Here is a 21,640-nt window from a genome sequence, read left to right as displayed (position 1 = left end):
ACAGCTGGAGAGGGGGAGGAGGAGGAGGAGCTCAGTGCATCATGGGAAGTCCCACGGCAGTCTAGACCTATAGCATCATAACTAGGGGCAGATCCAAGGTGAGCCTGGTCAGCCTTAACTATAAGCTTTATCAAAAAGGAAAGTTTTAAGCCTACTCTTAAACGTAGAGAGGGTGTCTGCACCCCGGATCGAATGTGGAAGATGGCTCCACGGGAGAGGAGCCTGATAGCTGAAGGGTCTGCCTCCCATTCTACTTTTGAAGACTGTAGGAACCACAAGTAAGCCTGCATTCTGGGGGCGCAGTGTTCTAGCGGGGTAATAGGTTACTATGAGCTCTTTTAGATATGATGGTGCCTGACCATTAAGGGCTTTGTAAGTTAGGAGAATGATTTTAAATTCTATTCTAGATTTTAAAGGAAGCCAATGCAGCAAAGCTAAAATGGGAGAGTGGGAGTTTTTGTTAGTACATGTGAAGTTGCATTCTGGACCAGCTGGAGAGTCTTTAGAGACTTGTTAGGGCAGCCTGATAATAAAGAATTGCAATAATCAAGCCTAGAAGTAACAAATGCGTGGACTAGTTTTTCTGCATCTTTTTGGGACAGGATATGCCTGATTTGTGCAATATTACGTAAGTGAAAAAAGGCAGTCCTTGAAATTTGTTTTATGTGGGAGTTGAAGGACATATTCTAGTCAAAGATAACTCCCACATTCCTTACGGTGGAGCTGGAGGCCAGGGTAATGACATCAAGTGTAACTATATCATTAGATAATGTGTTTCTAAGGTGTTTAGGGCCAAGCACAATAACTTCAGTTTTATCTGAGTTTAGTTGTAGAAAATTGCAGGTCATCCAGGTCTTTATGTCCTTAAGGCATGCTTGGAGTTTGTTTAACTGATTGGTTTCATCAGGCTTCATTGATAAATATAATTGGGTATCATCTGCATAACAATGAAAATTTATGGAGTGTTTGCTAATAATATTACCTAAAGGAAGCATATATAAGGTGAATAGTACTGGTAGGGCTGTTTTTATTCTCCTCTATTAATGCTGAGTAATAGGCAGCTCTGGCATTACAGAGGGCCTTCCTATATGTTTTAAGACTATTTTGCCAGACTAAACGAGATTCTTCCACTTTGGAGGTATGCCAAATCCTTTCAAATTTTCACGATGCTTTCATTTGCAGGTTTGGGAATTATACCATGAAGCTAACCTCTTATGTTTTATTATCTTCATTTTTAAAGGGACAATGGAATCAAGTGTTATTTGCAGCAAGCCTGCAGCACTATCAACAAGATTATCAATTTGGGAGGGACTAAAGTTAACATACAAGTCCTCTGAAGTATTGAGACATGGCAGTGAATTCAATACTGATGGAATTGCTTCCTTAAATTTAGCTACAGCAGTATCAGATAGACATCTAGTGAAGACATTTTTGTCTAATGGTGTGTAATCCAGTAATAGGAATTCAAAAGTTATTAAGTTATGGTTCTGATAAAATAGGATTTTGTGGCAAAAGTATTAAATGTTCAATTTCAATCCCATAAGTCAGAACAAGGTCGAGGGTGTGGTTAAAACAGTGAGTGGGTTTATTTATACACTGAGATTGAGTGGATTCATATTCTTCATGACAGCCAAGTTTCAGTAAGACAAAATAAATCGATATGATGATCTGAGATTAAATCGTTTACTAATACGGCTTTAATGTTTAAGAGTCCACATTTAATTCTCCTATTTTGTTGTACTATTGCAGTAGTGGTTTTAATTTTTATTAGATTTTTATGAATGAATCCTCTTCTGTTTACTTCAGATTTAATTGATTTAAGTGGTCGGGGGACAGACAGTCTCTATGTGGTTTTGGGTGGGTAACTGCTCTAATGGAAGCGCAGAGAAGCATGTAGGACTGCAGCTCTGCCTCCAGGTCTCAACTCTGGGTTGTCATGGTTTTGGTCGACTAATAAACTCAGCCGTATTTCTAGATATGAGAGCAGCTCCATCCAAAGTGGGATGTATGCCGTCTCTCCTAATCAGACCAGGTCTTCCCCAGAAAGTCTGCCAATTATCTATGAAGCCCACACCGTTTGCTCGACACCACCTCGACAGCCAGCGGTTGAATTGTGACATGCGGCTATACATGTCATCACTGGAAGTATATAAGGAAAAAGGAAAGTATATGTAAATATATATATATATATATATATATATATATATATATGTATATATTTACGCACAGCACAGAGGCACAGCAGCATAACTTCATTGATTATTTAAATCTCCAACACACAGGATTAGTTAGGATCTAACGTTTATTAATGTTCTGTGTTGCTGTGTTTGCTGTTACACACACACAGTCTACGTTCATACTGTGAAACTGTTTGGAGTAAAGCAGCCATCCTCCTGATAAATCCTGAGCTCCATTATGTCGAGCAACTTTTTTTTGTTGCTGTTGTTGTATTGTATTTATTGGGACCATGTACAGTGTTAAATATAAATGTTAACATTTGATGTACCACACCAGAGTTAGCTTAAAGCTAATTTTCATCTGCAGTCCCTTACAAATAAAACATATAACAGCACAATAACAAACAGTACAAAGCAAAAAAAAAAAAAACACAGGACACATTATACAAAATACAAAGCTACACACAATAGCACATCACATACACCCACAATATCAACTAGAAATTAATAATGCAAGCTTGTCAGATTAAAAGCAAGATTATTTGCATTCATGAGAAGACCATGAGATGAAATTTAGATTCAGTGGTTACAGAGCTGAGTAGTTTTAAGCAGATTTTTTAATTTGGTTTTGAATGTACTGATGGAACTGCAGCTCGTCATATCATCAGGTAGGGTATTCCACTGGGTTGTGGCTTTCACAGAGAATGCTGACTGCCCAAATGCAGTGCAATGAAATGGTATGGTACAATCTTGTATAGAGGATATTCTGGAGGATCTAATAGAACTTACTGAGCGAATGTACACAAAGTCACATAGTGGAGGAGGGGCCAAACCATTTAAAATTTTATAAACTAGGCACAAATTTGAGAATAATCTAAAATTCTCAGCTCAGTAAATTGTATTTCTCTAGTACCCTACAGTGATGGAAATGCATTGGCTTTTTGTCAAGAGTTTTTAGAGTTTGTTTGTATAAGGACTCAAGAGGTTTTATGGCTGTTTCTCCAGCCTACCCCCAACATGTGATGCAATAAGACATATGGGAAAGAATCATAGTATGCATAAATATCTTGGCTGCGTCCAAAGAGAGACAGTTTCCAATATGTCTAAAATTTGCTTTTTGTAAAAGCAAATTTGCTTTAAATTGTTTTTATTGTTAGATGTTATCTGTATCCTCACAATAAATCTTTCCCTCAGAGTTGATTCTGTGAGTAAAAGTATCACAGCCATAGTCCAGATCATCAGAGGACAGTACATCATCCCAGTTCAAGCTGTTAATTTCACTGACAAATTCTTCTTGCTTAGCTCTGGGTATGCCTTGAAGGATCATTGTCTTGCCGTGGTCCTAAATCTATTTTTAGTCAGTTTTCTCGCACATAGGGTTATTATCTGATAAGCCAGTGATTAAATTATGACTTTTAGTTATTCTTCCTGGTTTGTTTGTAAATATTAGATCAATTTGTGTACTGGAGCATTTTGCAATCCTAGTTGGGCCTTTTACTAGTTGTTCTAGTTGGAATTTCTCTGTGATCATTTTTAGTTTTTTCCTCTTAGATTTATCCTCCCAGTTCACATTAAAATCATCCATAAGTAATAATTCTTTGTTGAGATTGCACTCTTTCAAGACTTCTGTGAGTTTATCATAGAAAATGTCATCTGCAGAAGGAGGCTTATAGACACCTAATGTGTGTGTGACATTTGTTGACCTATGTTAAAAGACATTTGTTGGGAGAACATTATTTTTATCCCAACATATTCTAACGTGTTACCTGCATTGTAAACGACACAATCACATTTGATGTTGTCTCTCACGTAAAAAAGCACCCCTCCTCCTCTTCCATCAGGTCTGTCTCTTCTAAAACATTGGTATCCAGTATCCAGTAGTGAAAAGTTATTCATTAAGACATCTTGCCTGGTGTTAACAAAGTTTAGTCTGTTAAGGGAGATGCCCAGCTCAGAAAGTTGATGCTCACTCATCACCGGCACCAAAGGAGTCCCAGACACACTCAGGCAGGGCAGAAGAAACTATTCAGCAACGAAATATTTTTTTTAGACAGACAAGTGAAAAACTAGTTGTTTTCTGATTTTGGTTTAATTTCTATTCCAATTGTCAATTTGAAAAGGAAAACGGGTTAGGGGAATGGGAAAAATAGGAAAAAATGGGAGGTGGATAACATTTTTTTAATTTACATGAAAAACAGAAAAACAAAATAATGCATTTCTTTATCCTGTTATCAAACAAGTTGAACACAGCTTTGGACCAGGAGGCAGCAATGCAATTCCCGTGCCCAGCCTGCCAGAAAACAGAGGATGTCAATGTGGCTCAGAACGCATTGTGTTTACACTGCTAAACGAATGTGGCCACATGTGGCCCAGATCACCTCCAAATGTGATCTGAGTGATCAGATCTCAATGCGTCCTCAATGTGTCTTGGGTGCGTTCGCACCTGTACTTAAAGCTGTCCTCTTGTGATCGGATCACCTGAGATGCATGTTAATGCCAGGTGTAAACAGGGCCAATATGTCCCCAGTGCATCTTGAGTGCATTCACACCTGTGCTTAGAGCTGCCAACTTGTGATCACATCACTCAAGACGCATTTTAATGCGAAGTGTGAATAGGGCCTGTGTGGGTGTGTGACACTTGTGAGCTGAGTGCTGCTGTGGAAGGCTTTCAATAGCCCCTTTTACACAGCCCGTTCAAGGCGGGAATGTTGCGCCAATATTCCACCTTTGCCATTCTGTGTAAAAGGTACGAACACGGAATGTTAGGTCATTGTTTTTCCGCCAATAAGCCAGCAGCAGAGGTAGACATATTGCCGGATCAATGTCTGTGTAAAAGGGACAGCTCGCATGCCGGCACAGGGGTGTGATGTTTTGATGCTGTGTTATGTGTGCAACCCACCACCAGGGAATTTAAAATTTGCATCAACATGTTGCATACAATGCTCAGTAACTTTGCTTGCATTTGAAGAGTGGTATAAATGTCCTGATTCCGGAACGCCGGCATTCTATGTAAAATCACACATGGGGGTGGCATTACACTGTTTGGTTCTGTGTAAAATGCCAAGCTGGCATAATGACAGGTCTTCTTTACGGCAATATTGTGGGATCTCTGTATAAAAGGGGGGTATTTTTGTTGCCTTTGCACCTTTCAGTAGTTCAGAGTTCCTTCTTGGAGTCTCTGGGTGGCACTCTGGAGAGGGCAGGAGGATCAAACTGTCTGATCTAACTGCCAGTAATGTTTTTTTTCTTTATTTGACTTCTGTGCTGCCCATGGGTTGTCCATAACAAACATTTCATAAGTTTATAAGGGTATAAGTTTTAATAGGTTCATAAGTGTAGTTGGCACCAGAACACTTGAGGGCAAAGGTCGAGCAATTTTGTAGTCCAATCATTGGATCTGGTTGGGACATTGAAATTAAATGGCCCATATTCATATTTTCCATTGTGGTGGAGGCTGCTCAGGATTTTGCCCAGAAGGTGTTTGCTGTGGCTACACCTTAAGAACCAGCAGTGTAGAAATCCGTCAATCTGAAGTAGACTGTTTACGAATGGTTAGCCCCAAGGACTCATGAAGCAGTAGATGGGTATTCAGAGACCAGAGGAACTTAACCTTTTGCAGTTGTTTTGGTTCATTAGTTTGGAGTTTGCACAGGCCATGGAGGAGTACTTCTGGATAGTTTCAAAGAACTTCTGTCAAGCCATTTGATGTCTCCAGAAGATAATGCAATTGACCAGGGTGTTCTCAGCAGGGGACGAAGCTGGGTGTTGGACGGAACCTTTTGCAAAGGAGGACGCCACTAAGGTAACTAAAAAGGGCAAGACCAAAATGTCAAAGGCATATAAGTTTCAATTAAATAAAAAAAAGCTGATGATACACAGATCCCAAAGGCTCTGGACTGTTTGTCGTTGGGATCTTCAGTGTTGCACATAGGTCAGGGACAGTGTCTATGAACTTACAAGCAGGGATTTTGGTTTCTATTTTTATAAAGGGAACACAATGATGTGCTCGATGATAATTGCTATTTTTTTCATAATGATTGAGACTCTGACCCAGATACTGTAAATTTCTCAAAGAAGTTTAGTACAAAGTCAAGACTTTGTGATACATAGCACAACAAGCTAGTAGAGCGGTGTCAACAGATCCGCACCCTCGTGCATACATGGTACTAATACTTTCCAGAGAGTGAAAACTTGATTGCTGTTATTAGTCTTTGAAGCCAGTTCTAAACAAACTAAAGTAATCATGCTCTTCTGGGACAAGGAAGATGTCACCCAGTGCAGCGGTGAGTCTCATTGATATATTTCTAATAGTTTTTGGACAACAATAGAGCTCGATGTCAAAGAGGAATAAGATATATCCGACTTTGGATTCACACAAAATACTTATAAGTAGGAGCAATTTATTGTTGGTTTGGCTCTGCACGTGAGATTTGGTGACAATAAGAAAAACAGAAAATAGCCAGCCTTATTGTCTAAGGCAGTGCAGGACATCTCAGGACAGCTTGTGTGGCTCCATAGACGATGATGATGTCTAGATAATTCTGCATGCCTGGCAAACCTTCCAGGCTGGTTGCCATTATCTTTTGACATGCAGACGGTGAAGAGGCTAGGTCATAGGGGATGCGGCGGAAGCAGAAGAGACCATCATGGCTGATGAAGGTAATGAGGTCTCAACAATCTTGATGTAGTGGCACTGGGTGATAGATGCTTGCCAAATTAATGCTTGAAAAAATTGTTGCACCCCGCAGAGAGGAGAGACGCTTGTCCATGTGTGGAGGTACATAGCAGTCTGTGATTATAGCCTTCTTAGCTCTCTACATACAGGGCCGGCTCTAGCCATTTTGGTGCCCTAGGCGAGATTAGGATTTGGTGCCTGCCCCAACCACATTACCCCACCAGTACTCCCTCATCACCACTTACTCATTCTGCAGACAAAAATATACATTTTTTCATTTTTACAAATTAAAATTACTTCTCAATATCAAACATATCAAAGAATTAATAAATTGTTAAATATTACCAACTACCTTTTAGTAACATCCAAGACACTGGCTTGACGTGGTTATTCATACATTACACTTGATAGATTACTCCTTCCATGATGTCATGTGCCTAGAATGTTCTGGACTGTTCTCATGTGTTTTGAGTATTTCACTGCAATTTTTCCAGCCATTAAGTCCATTACTGAGTAGTTTGTAGTTTTTTGTGAGAACAGCATGCAGCAGAAGCAGTAACGACTGTTTTTTGTTTTTGAATATACTGCCCAGCTTCTCTTGATTTTCTCTCTATTGACTAATTTTCTATAAAAGTGGTAGTGATGGGAACTTCTCCCATCCTCTCATTTTGGAAATGTAGAGTTTTGTTTGTTTGTTTTACCTGATATGGCCTCTGCTGACTAACTCCATCTTCACCATATCAGACAGGGCTGCCAGTCAGCAGGATCTACAGGTGCTGCCTTGATGGACTCACATACTTCATGATAAAGAGTACAGTCTTGACCTGAGTGCCCTGAGATGACGTTTGTTGTGATTTGGCACTATATAAATAAAAATTGATTGATTTATTGATATGTTCCAGTTGATGGGATATCTGAAGGCTGTAGAGCAGTAGCAGTGTATGTTGTGTTTGTCGTTCCTTCACCTGCAGGCAAATCTAAACATACATGCAAATATAGTTATTAATCCTTTAGTAAGGACACACAAGGATTCATGAATTACAACACATCAAGGGATAAACACATCTGAGGCATAAATTATATATAACAGTTGACCAGTACTGTTTAATTACATGGATGAAAAAGATCAAGAATCTAGGTTTAAATTACTTTTCATGGGAATACGTTATTCTAGCTTTAATGTGTCCTGTGACAACTTAAATAAATATAGATGGTTGCAGTCTAATATTGATTAGTATTTCAATTAGCTATGTTCCCTTTCTTAGATTCATGATTCAATATATTTTATTGCTCTAGTGTTACCATGATAATGCAAGTATGTAAGAAACCATTTAATAATAGATAATATTGGTATTTGACTCTCTTAAATGGACCCATAGTTCAGTGTAGTTCTAGCTCATTTCAAATTTTTCCAGGTCCAGAAGGTGGCAATATCGCCTTAAAATGAATGAATGAATGAATATTGCTTGACCTACAGCTGTATTCAAACGTACAGTACATCCATATTGTTATACCACTGCATTAAGTCCTTTCTTTCATTCTACTGCTTTGACTTTCTGTCATTCTTACACTGAACAAATAAACTTTATTTACTTCTGGTACAGGCTCTTGTAATATCACGCATTGACTACTGCAACTCCTTAATGGCAGGCCTCCCCGCATGTACGTTCAAACCTCTACAGATGATCCAGATCGTGGCGGCACTGCCGGTCTTCAATCACTTGCTACCCGCCTCAAATTCAAAACCCTGACACTCGCTTACAAAAAAAAGCAACTAAAACGGCTCCCGCCTAGCTGAATGCCCTCATTCAGGTCTACACTCCCTCCCGCTCACTACACTCTGCCAATGAAAGGCGCCTGGTACCACCACCACAACAGGGCCCTAAGTCGCTAGCTAGACTCTTCTCTTCTGTAGTTCCCAGGTGGTGGAACAAGTTACCAAACTCTGTTCAATCCTCACAGTCCCTCTCAATCTTTAAGAAAAGATTGAAGACCCAGCACTTTTGCGAACACCTCTGCACTTAAAGGACTGAAGGAATAGAAAAAACAAAAATACGGAGAAAAAAAAATCTGCTTCTATGCAATCTATACACTCTATGCATTGCCTCTGTGCATTGCCTGTTAGCATCCACATCCTACTGGACTCAAACTTAGCTTCATAGCACTTACTCATGTTGTTCTCTCCTGACTAGATCCCTGCTTGTGCTGTATCAGCTCTCCAATGTACGTTACATTGTAAGACTGTAAGATGTAAGATTTAATTTGACTAAGACCTACATTTAATTAGTAACAAGGTGTAACTGTAAAATTCAATAATAATAATAATAATAATAATAATAATAATAATAATAATAATAATAAGGACAACATAGCAGTGTATTATCAATTACACAGAAACCACAAATAATTGGCTGAACTTACCTGCTTCAGAGAGCGGTGTAGATGGGAGATCAGATTTAACTTCTCCAGCAGCTGGGGGCTTCTGCAAATGAGTGCACCTGGACAGTTATAGAGTAGTTATTAGCCCATTACAAGCAAAAACATGTAGCTGCTGAGTAGGACAATAACTGCTGCAGCCTGTTGCCACAGCTGTGTGTAAGTTCAAACTGAGTTATAATGTAAATTATTACTAAGTTGTGATTTATGTATTACTAAAACAAAAACTTGCACCACAAAGATAAATTACAAAATAATTCTAAGTAACAACTAAATATTTACACACATACCCCTAGGGTAGGTGTCAATCATTAAATATTACAGAACTCACTGATGGTAAATCAGCAGTTTTTATGATGCACAGAATTATTTTTTCATTAATTTCTGGCATTTTCAACACAGTAATCCAGTAGAGACCTAATTTATTGATATGATATGTCAATATCGATCTAACGTAGCTTACTATGATGTGCTACAATGCCAAGTGGGTCATGCCAGCTTACATTGAGAATTTTTATTTACTTTTTTTTTTTTTTCCTTTAAGGGCGACCAGTACCCACCAGACAAGGTGGCGCCCTAGGTGACCACTTGTATGGCCTATGACTTTAGCCAGCCCTGCATTCTAGACATTTTTAAATCTAGAATATTACATTAAAGGTTTCATAGTAAAAATAAAATAAAAACATTTCTGTTTTGTGAAAAACATTAATAGATAATGAATACTTTTATACGGTGGCTGACAAGGGTAAATGTGCTGCAACTTAACAAAGCACATGCAAATAGACAAAACACAAGCAAACTGAGAAAATATCTTTATCAATTTGACAACACATGCGCAGCATTTACAAAACATGCTGCAAATACCACAACACATTACAGAAATGATGGAAAACAGAAGTGTTTCCAGAGGACACTTAAGAGTGATGAACACGAAAATAACTCATAAGTGAAAAGTTGTTAAAACACAAACAAAGCCCCTTTTCTACCATAGTAAGATAGACAACAAGCTGCAACCTTATATTCACCAAAATGAGCCATCCTCTGAGCTGGACAAATAACATTGTTCTCTATCAGCAGAGGCTGGTCCGCAGAGGCAGAGGAGGTTGCTCCTCCTCTATTTTTTTAGAGGCAAGAGGGAGATCAAAATCTTAAAAAAGAATATTTGATTGAAATAAACCATTACCAAATCTCAGTATTATTTATAACATATTTTTTCTCTCTTCTTTGGAAAAAATCCAATATTGAAATTCTGATTAAAATGCTTCAACAGTGACACCTGCAGGGCAGGAGGAGAAAGGGCAGTGTGTGTGAGGTGGTGGTGGGGGGGCAATGGTGGGGGAGCGGGGACAGAGCAGGACAGGCTCCTGCTATCCTCTTCAGGGCGGGATCATGGATGTATTATAAGACCTGGATACCGGACTAAAAATGGCGCCCATTCAGTCCGATAGCTCACCTGGTACATACACCAAAAAAAGTTTCTAGCTTCTGGGTTTGCTTCTGCGTTGTGTGGCCCACTGAATATGCCCAGTAGTGTTTCTCCTGCTGGCCCCACCCGTGAGTTCACGCGCGGCCCATAGACTTTACATTGTGGTGATGTTACAGATTTTAAAATCACTTTTCTCGGTTCAAGGAAAGTTTTACAAACATAAAATCTCCATGGATCAAAAGTTCATAATACAAATAGTCATAATTGACGTTGTTTGCAGTTCGAGGTGTCCTGTCAACAGTTTTACAGATGTTTCTTTTACAATGGCGGTCTATGGGGAAAATGCTTTTTGGGCCACAGGGGGATTTGTTGCTGCAATACTTCAAGTGGCCACTGGGAAAAATTGGTTGCGAGGCAGAGCGGCGGCGCCTTATCCAGCTGTTACTATACATCCATGGGCGGCATCTCTTATATCAATTTAATGTACTTCACTTTTTTTAATACTACTCTATGATTGACCAAGACACGTAAAATGATGCTCCAAGGGAGGACATTCTCCCTAACCAATCAACAACCAGAATGCAATAATGACATCGCATCAGTCCAATGATAGTTTCCAGATTTCATCTTCAGTTCTCTACCACTGTGATATACGTGAGTGTGACGAACTGGCAAGAGAGGACCTGTAAGGTATAGATAAATTACGTTTCACTTCTTTTATGGAGCAGTAGAAAACTGCTTCCAGTTGCAACAGTTGGCTTGTTGTAGCAGCCCTGAAGGATTGTTAAGGACTGTTGTTAAACTAACAGGAGAATGGATCTGGACTGGGCAGCACAGCAGCAGCAGGACACTGCCGGGGAGCAGCTGGAGAGAGAACCAACCGGAGAAATAATCAGGAGAGTTAGCTTGTTTGTCATTGGTGCTAATGATATCAGACTGGTTAACCAGCAGCCATAAAGTTGTGTTAACTAACAAACAAGATGACCAACAGCCACATATTGATGTTATATGAGATGGATATTTCATCTCCATGAAAGAAACAAGAAGACATCAGTTAATGTGAGTCAGATACAGCTTCTTTCTCTCTGTCTCTTTGGTCACTAGTTTCATCTCTGATGGTTAAATGTCTCTCTGTGTGGTTGTTGTGTGAATTTATCTCCTTAACAATGCCACAGAGATCAAATAATGTGCTGTGGGTAGTTTGCTTGTTGAATTTACAGCAAGCTGTCTGGACTCACTCATTCATTTGGAATTGATCCAGTTTTTAATTGAGTGGTTGTTCAGTCACCTGTTGATGTTGTGTGATTAGTGAATGAGTGTGCAGGAGGTCTGGCTGCTTGTTGTGACATTTTCTTCAATTCGTTTTTAAGCTGAGCCTTATATTGAGTAATAAGCTTAAAGTAACTAAAATAACAAGTGTTGACATGTCAGCTTTGTAGACTATATTGTGTATGCTATGCATATAGATAAGAATGTGTAAGTCATGTATTTGATACATGCATTAATACTTTCTGATGTGAACCTACACTTTTACATCTGTAAATATTTTTTGTGTTCAGTCTTTCTAGTGTTCAGCACTGTCCCTGTATCAGATTATAAGCTTTGTGGTACTTTATATATTTCTGTATACTGAGAAAAATACATAGGAAACACATGTAAATCATGTGATATGTTGACTGTTTTTGATGAGAACATAAATCCGTTGTCACAATAGAACAATACTATAAATTTGAATTTCACTTTGTTGGTAAAATGACACATACTGAACCACTCCACAGCCAAAATGAGCACTTCTTTGTTTAGAAACAATATGTATAAATGTCTTTAAAGAAGCAGCCTTTTCACCACCCAGGGGTTTTTGTTTTTGAAAGCAAATTGTTTTATTGACATGTAAAATTGTCCCACACCCCTCAGTTTTCGTTGGGTGGGGGACAATGATATAGTATGATATGATTTGTTGTAAGATTCCATGTTGGTTTTCCTCCTGTTCTCCCCAATTTTTTGAGTCACCAGCCGCCACTGTTCTCTATGTACTAGTAGCTGGCTTTTTCATTTTATAATGTGTTGTGGTATTTTCAGAGTGTTTTCTAAATGTTGTGCATGTGTTGTAAAATTGATGAAGATGTTTTCTCAATTTGCTTGTGTCTATTTGCATTGTTTTCTTAAGTTGCAGCATGTTTGCCCTTTTTAGCTAACATACTTTTAAGCCTAAAAACATACAAACCAACAAACCAAAAAACATATTTTTGCCCCAGAATGAAACTCAAAAGGGGGATGCATGACCTGTTATTAGATCCTAAAGTGTCTGTGGAAAAATAGGTTGAAATGCATCATTTGTTGTTGGAGACTAGACACTGCATTGGCCATCCATTTTAAATTGGTGACAAGGTAATAGCCACATTCTACACTATGTGGTTTATGTACTATGATTCATAAAGCTTGAGATGGCCGTCAATTTGCCTTGCCCTGCTTCATTTCAGCCGAGTCCAGGAGCTCCAGCAATGCCTTTTAAGACATGGCTAAGGATGTTCACAAATTTTCTCCTAATCATTAATGGGACTGGAAATGTGTGGCCCATGGCGAGAAAAAGAGATGTGCTGCTTTACTGTCTCAGAATGGAGGGAGAGAAGATTTTTCCACCTGTTGCAGGCTCTGACACTCCAGTCATGCACCTGTCTGCTTCTCCTCCTCTGGTTGGCTGTGTTAAGAATTTTGTGCATCATGTCAAAGCCAGTGCATCTGTTCACCCAGTTAGGCAGAAAATGTGCCAGCTACCCCTATTCTTCAGGAATGCTGTCATTGAAGAGACTAATAGACCTCTTGCAGCAGGTGTGACAGAGAAAATTGATGCTTCCCGCTGAGTCTCTCCAATAGTTATCACACAAAGAAAGACAGGATACATACACATTGTAGCGGTTTGGGCAATTTGTATTATCCTCAACCTCACAAAGGATACATGGTTAACTCATGACCCACAAAAAAAAATGCTTTCGAAAGACCTTGTGGTATTGTATAAACAATATAAATAACACAAAATGAACACTTAAATAGAGTTAATAAGGACAAACACACCACCATTTGAATTTCCCAAAATTATATTAGAGCACTCACACAAAAAACAAAACTCTTCCACCAATCAGTCCAGGTCCATAAACAAAAATAGTGCTCCGTTCCGGGTTTTCCCCGTTTCTCAATACAGTTCCGTTTAAACAGTCCAGTTCCAACAAAATAATCCGCCTCGGGTTTTCCCGGAATTCCAAACAAAAATAAGGAAGTCAGTTCAGTTCTTCACCCCAAAAGCCCAGTCGAAAAAAAAAGAAGAAAGATAACGAAAAGAGTACAGTGAAGTCACCCGGCCTAAGCCGACTCACGGTTCAGGGGACGGGTGGCAACGTGCGTTGTCCGGCGTTGAAAACACGGACGATTTGGTGTATTCGTGGCGATAGGCAGAGAGGCTGCAGTATCCACGGCTCGCGGGCAACCAAAGTAGATTTACCGACGCGGACTGAAACGCGCGCTAATCGCCAAGGATAGGCTTACTCCGGACATGAGGGTTTCTCTCCTGCTGTTGCACAGGCATAGGCAGACAGGGCTGGCTAAAGGCATAGGCCATATAGGCAGTCAACTAGGGCGCCACCTTGTCTGGTGGGCACTGGTCGCTCTCAAAGGAAAAAATCAAATTAAAAAAATGAAAAATGAGTAAATAATTTTCTGCTTTGAGGTAAAAAATGAACAAATAAATTAAATACACTTTGCACCCCTGTTCCTCAATGTTTCATCTGCCCTGCACCTGTACTGTGCACACTGAAAAAGAGGGATGATGCTTCACAGATTAGGGGCCCTATCTTACGCCTGGCACAAAGCAGTGCCAAGCGCAACGCAAGTGTCTTTGTTAAAGGCCAACACAGTTGTCATTTTCCTGTCCAGCACCCACGTTGTTTAAATAGCAAATGCACTTGTGCCCATCAGAGGGCCCATGGGCATGTTGGTCTTAAAATAAGGTGTGGTCAGGTGCATTGTTAGCGCATTGTTATCTTGAGGCAGCAGAGAGCGATTGCGCTATTGAACAACAAAAACCTGGTCTGAAGTCAGTGCGGTAGTGTTTCACTGTTATTTTAAGGGCGCATTATCAAGACAGTAATATGCGCCTACACAGGCGGGTGCACAACATACGCTCTGCTTGTTACACACACACGGACACACAGCAGTGCACAAACTGCAAAAGATTACAAATAAAAGGATTACAATGTGAAAGATTATTATTGTACATTATCATATTTTCAAAAAATACACTTTATAATGCTTAGTCATAATATTTATAAGAATTCACTAATCGCAGTAATGACGGATAAAATTGTCTAATTATTTGACCAAATCGTGGCAATACACCGAGGTATTTAAACAGACTGACAACTACGGATCACACATAGACTATGACAACACTGTATGATGATTTTTTACATGACTAGTATTAATGATTTAATCTCTGAACAATATTTAAAAAATATTCTAACATTTTTGAGAGTACAGTGATCAGGTTTCCATACTTTCAGCAATTAAAACCCTGCTTATTTGACCTGTTACTCCATGATTGAACAAAGTGATTTTAAAGAAACCAAAGCTGTAATTTAAAAAAATAAACCTTTTCAAAAACCAAACGAAAATACATTTGCAACAAATTAATGAACAGGATCTTAAACTGGTCGTCTGGGGCTGGCCATTGGAGGGTTCAGGAGCAGCAGGAGCCAGTGTGCTTGTAATGGATTGTGTGCTTTCACTTTGCGCACGAGCAGAACTGTTTCCCCTGCAGAGAAGTGTCCCTTCTTACTACTTGGCAAATGTGCCATCATAATAGCAATCCACCAAGATGCAAGCACACCTGACTTTTAAAGGGAATGGGAGATGGCACTCTGATTGGTTTATTGCATGTAACGCAGAAAACACACCCATGATTAATTAAGAGACTAAGGACAACGCCTTTGAACCATGAGCCTGGCACATCGACCATTGCACTTGCGCCATGCGCTTCAGACCATGCGCTTTAGATTGTTAAAATAAAGTCCAGAGTCTGTGAGATGTCAAGAGGCAGATATGCACATTTTATTTCATAATATAAAGGTCCAAACCTTATAATATAAAGGTGCGCAAATAAGAAAACAGAGAAGAGAGGAGGAAAAGAAAGCCCAATATAGAGGTATGTCATCTTATGTTAGCAATGAAATGCCATTTAGTGTGTAGACGTTTCATTTGTAGCAGCTAGCTAGCTAAGTATCAATAAAGCTAACACTAGATAATGACGCTACAATAGTTGCAGGACTCAGATAATGTTATAGATTGAAGGATATGAGACTGAATGACAAGCCAGTATCTGTCTGGATAACTGCTCCTTCCTGGAACGTAAGGCATTGTGCTGAAATTTCACTGACCAATATCAGTGGCATGAGCCACTCGGCATCATAGCACATCATAATAAGCCAATATTATAATTATTATATCAATATTGACATATCATATCAATACATTAGGTCTCTACTGGATTACTGTGTTGAAAATGGCAGCAATTAATGAAAAAATGATGCTGTGTGTCAGAAAAACTGCTGTTTTACCATCAATGAGTTCTATGACATTTTATGATTGACACCTACCCTAGGGCACGTGTGTAAATATTTAATTGTTACTGAGAGTTATGTTGTAACTTATCTCCATGGTGCAAGTTTTTATTTTAGTAATGCAGAAATCATAACTTAGTAATAATTTATATTATAACTAAGTTTGAACTTACACACAGCTGGTGCAACAGGCTGCAGCAGTTACAACAGTTCTCTGCAGCAACATGTTTTTTCTTGTAATAAATCTACTCTATAACTGTCCACATGTACTCAGGAAAATTTGCAGAAGCCTCCAGCTGCTGGAGAAGGAACATCTGATCTCCCATCTACACCACTCTCTGAAGCAGGTAAGTTCAGCCAAATATTTGTGGTCTCTGTGTAATTGATAATACACTGCTATGTTGTCATTATTATTATTATTATTATTATTGAATGTTATAGTTACACCTTATTACTAATTAAATGTAGGTTTTAGTCAAATGAAATCTTACATCTTGCAGTCTTACAATTTCATTTAGCAGATGCTTTTACCCAAAGCAACGTACATCTGAGAGCTGATACAGCACGAGCAGGGATCTAGTCAGGAGAGAACAACATGAGTAAGTGCTATGAAGCTAAGTTTGAGTCCAATAGGTCGTGGATGCTAACAGGTGATGCACAGAGGCAATGCATAGAGTGTATAGATTGCATAGAAGCAGATTTTTTTTCGTATTTTTGTTTTTTCTATTCCTTCAGTCCATTTAGTGCAGAGGTGTTCGCAAAAGAGCTGGGTCTTCAGTCTTTTCTTAAAGATAGAGAGGGACTCTGAGGATCGAACAGAGTTTGGTAACTTGTTCCACCACCTGGGAACTACAGAAGAGAAGAGTCTAGCTAGCGACTTAGGGCCCTGTTGTGGTGGTGGAACCATGCGCTTTTCATTGGCAGAGCATAATGAGTGGGAGGGAGTGTAGCAGTGTACCTGAATGAGGGAGTTCAGGTAGGTGCTTCTAGTTGCTGTTTTGTAAGTGAGTGTCAGGGTTTTGAATTTGATGTGGGCAGCAACTGGGAGACAGTGGAGGGATATAAACATGTGCTGTTTTGGGCTGACTGAGGATCAGCAGTGCCGCCGCGTTCTGGATCATCTGTAGAGGTTTTAACGTACATGCTGGGAGGCCTGACAGTAAGGAGTTGCAGTAGTCAATGCTGTATCAGGAGTAAATTAAGTTTATTTGTACAGTGTAAAAATAAAAAATATATTTTTGTCTTGAAACCATTGTAGTGTCTGATGTTTGTTGTCCATGTTTTGACTGTAGAATGAGCAAGTGTTTTAGAGGCATAGTGGTGGGGTAATGTGGTTGGGGGGGACACCAATTCCTAATCTCGCCTAGGGCACCAAAATGACCAGAGCCGGCACTGCTAGAATGTCAATGGATGGGCCCAGCAATCTGTTTATAACCACAGGTCTGAACATGAACAGACAGACTGTGCTGATTGTGCTATGCCGATTTATCTTGACTTCCTCTGCACAAAAAACATCACGTTACCAAAATCTTACTGTCCCAACCTGAAAACGAGTGCTCTCCCTCATAGTTTGAGTTGTTATTTTAAATCTTACTGGTTTATAAAAACAAGTTGGTGTACACTATAGCTTTAGGACCAGCTGATTCATTTTCTACCTGCTTATAGCTAATTGTCTTCTTGTGGGAAACATCCAGGGGCTTGGAGGCTTGCTGTAAGAGGGCACTGGTCTATTCAGCCCTGTTTAACATCTGTGGTGCACTGGTGAAAGAAAAAAGTTGGCCAGGCGCACTGCATACAGAGACCCAACAGCCACAGTGGTAAACCACCAGAGGGCCCACAAACACTGCTCTTCCAGTTAGGCCCTTATGACTTAAACAGTATAGCCCTATTACATTGAGAGGTTTACAGCTTATAAATCTTGGTATTTTGTGGGGCCAGCACAGGTGGGGGGGGGCCTATCCATTGTGATGGATCTATCACCTTAGGCTTGACAGTGGGTATTTCATATATGTAACAGTCTTCCTGGTTAAAATAGTAGTTTCAAAATGTTTTTCCAGCTACAAAATCTGTTCTGTAGAATAATGCCCTTGCCTCTTGGGTTTCTCATACACTTAGGAATCAAATGCTGTTATATGCTAGCTTGACAGTGTGAATATCTTATGTACTATCACCTGCTGAGAAAGTAAGGGATGAAATTCTCTGCCGAATAATGCATCCACATTGTAATTTTATTTCTGAAGATCTATTCATTTTATTTTATCAGCATATTTTTTGGGCCATTTTGGCTAAAAGTGTGAATTTCATACATTTAATGACCTCGCTGAAGAGAGAATGTATTATTCTACAGCTACAATTAGTTCTGCCGAATCCAACCCTTAACACTAAGTAAGGATATCTAAAATCAAACTCTGATAGGAATCAAATGGTGTTTTTGTCACAGACATTTCAGTTGAATATATGTGTATTTATTTTGGATTGATCTTGTTTTATAGTATTTGCAAACATTTTGAATTATCTTTTGTGTATGTAATTTTGATTTAATTTGCATGTTATTTGCTTTGTACATGTATTTTATGTTAACCTGCCAGTGTTCCCAAACTGATAGATCACCCACACCTGTGAACGTGTGATTTAAATTCAAAGAACCGATCCCTGCAGAGCCGGCAAGCAGTGGACCAATGAGGCGGCTGCGGAGGCGGACCTGTCGCCCCCTTGCAAAGCATAAGTAGCCTAGCCGTCAGCGGCGGAAGGAAGGAGGGCAGAAAGAGGAAAAAAGAAAAAAAGAGGACAATAATGGGTCTGGGAGGAAGTGGGGAACAAAAGAGCTGGGGAGTAGGACTACACTCTGGCCTGCAGTCCAGGTAAGGATCAGGTGTGCTGGGTTACTGATGGCTCTGTGTGTCTGTAAAGAGACAGCTCAGCAGCACCACACTGTGGCGGCTAGAAACTGCTACAGAAATGTTGTCGTCCATCCCCCTTAAAATCGTCAATAGAACTTTTAACTTTCTTCATTTGTCTTTCAAACTGTTTTTTTAGACATCGAAATTCTGGCATGTTTTGTATTTTAACTTGAGTTTTATCTTTTGAGTATTGTGATTTCATTTTAAAGAAGTGCAATAAATTATTCTTTTAATCAGGTGACGGTGAAAGGATGCCATGGCCTGTCACTATACGATGCCTATATGCTGAGAAAGTAAGAGAACATGTTCCACATTGTTTTGGTCTTAAACTGGCCCCAGCTGTCCCCTTCTTTGGGGGTGAATGTCTGAAAGGCCACTATAGTGCAGAGAAGCTGTTCTGGTTTATTGAAACAGGACATAGTATTGACCTCCCTGAGAGTTGGGCCCTTTAAAATTCTGTGTCTGTTGACAAAACATGTCCCATCAGCCCCCCTCTGCCAGCCAGGCTGTTCTACACCATCCCTCTCTAGAAATGCTCTCCTCACAGATTTTTTTTTCCAGGCCTCTTATCCACCCAAGCAGAGCTGTGACGAAATCCCAAATAAACACAGCATCGGAGACAGGGGGATGTATCTAGGACGGAAAGCTGTCCTGTCTGTGGGGAACAAGGCAAAACAGATTCTTCTCTGCTGTGCAGCTGCAGATCGCATTCATAGCATCACATGGTCTCCAACAGTGCAGAGCAGAAGGCTAAACATTGAAGACAGTTTCCTGCCACACAGACCAGCAATACAGTGCAGTCAAATGTTCATTTAGAATTAGAAGTTTCCTATCTGTCATTTGATTATAATTATTTCAATAACTGCCATGAGAGGCAGCCAAACTCAGGTGAAGGGAGATCAGTGCTTCTTTTCCAGTCCCATCTAGACCACTGATATACTTGCTTTTAATTACACATTCATATGTACATAATGGCTATCCCTACTATCCTGCATATCTTTTCAGTGTTGACTATGCACATCCTCAAGAATGATCTCAACAAGTCTGCGAAATGCAATTAAGCACATGAACAGTGGGCAAATTATATCAGGATGAGAAATAAGTTCACCAGCAGACTGTAAATAACAAGATCAATGACATTACTGACTAGCACCCCACTCCTGACCATAAAACCCCTACAACGTGGACCCTCGTGGCAGCCCAGTTTATGCAGCAAGCATAAACTGGGCTATCCTTCTCCTGCCTGGTCCTTTCAGCAGCCTTCAATAAACATCCCTTTGTCTCCTTGATGTTTATTCACATCCTTAAAGTTAGGTGACTTTTGCCATCATGGCTACAATAATTAGGGGGGCAATAATTAGAAAAATGAAACAAGCAGTGGTCTCCTCTGGCAAAGTCCACTTTTGGGTTAATGCCTCCATCCACCCCTCCTCCTCTGAATGAGGAAAATTGTCGACATACAGTGCTGCTTGAAAGTTTGTGAACCCTTTAGAATTTTCTCTATTTCTGCATAATTATGACCTAAAACATGATCAGATATTTACACAAGTCCTAAAACTAGACAAAGTGAACCCAATTAAACAAATGAGACAAAAAAAATAATTTTTTTCATCTTTTTATTTATTGAGGAAAATTATCCAATCTGACACATTTATGGGAGGCAAAAGTACGTGAACCCTTGCTTTCAGTAACTGGTGTGACCCCCTTTTGCAGCAATAACCTCAACCAAACGTTTCCAGTAACTGTTTATCAGCTCTGCACATCAGCTTGGAGGAATTTTAGCCCATTCCTCCTTACAGAACAGTCTCAACTCAGAGATGTTGTGGGCTTCTTTGCATGAACTTCCTGCTTCAGGTCCTTCCACAGCATTTCTTTAGGATTAAGGTCAGGACTTTGACTCAGCCATTCCAAAACATTATCTTTCTTCTGCTTTAACCATTCTTTGGTAGAACGACTTGTCAGTTAGTGTTGTTGTCTTACCTCATGACCCACTTTCTGTTGAGCTTCAGTTCACAGACAGATACCTTGACATTTTCCTGTAGAATTTGCTGGTACGACTCAGAACTCATAGCTTCATCAATGATTGCAAGCTGTCCTGGTTCAGAGCAGCAAAGCAGCCCAAACCATGATACTACCACCACCTTGTTTCAAAGATAGGATAAGGTTCTTATGCTGGAATGCAGTGTTTGCTCATCGCCAAACAGAATGCTTCTCATTCAAGCCAAAAAGTTCAATTTTGGTTTCATCCATCCACAGAACATTGTTCCAATCACCTTCTGGCTTATCCATGTGGTCTTGAGCGAACCATAGACGGCAGCAATGTGCTGTTTGGAGAGAAGTGGCTTTTTTCCTTGCAACTCTGCCATGCACACCATTGATGTTCAATGTTCTCCTGATGGTGGACTCATTAACATTGA

At 39.7% G+C, this 21,640-nt stretch overlaps 1 long non-coding RNA gene across 1 annotated transcript; it reads left to right on the top strand.

The window, feature by feature from the left end:
* The first annotated feature begins 18,990 nt into the window (after nucleotides 1-18,990).
* LOC122987793 lies at nucleotides 18,991-20,588 on the top strand. Its single transcript, XR_006404607.1, has 3 exons — nucleotides 18,991-19,184; nucleotides 19,461-19,516; nucleotides 19,785-20,588. It is a non-coding gene; the product is annotated as an uncharacterized LOC122987793 (long non-coding RNA).
* Nucleotides 20,589-21,640: the final 1,052 nt, after the last annotated feature.

Source organism: Thunnus albacares, chromosome 8, assembly GCF_914725855.1.
Source record: "Thunnus albacares chromosome 8, fThuAlb1.1, whole genome shotgun sequence".
Lineage (NCBI taxonomy): Eukaryota > Metazoa > Chordata > Actinopteri > Scombriformes > Scombridae > Thunnus > Thunnus albacares.
The sequence above is the reverse complement of the archived record's forward strand: the minus strand, read 5'-3'. Positions and strand labels throughout refer to the sequence as shown.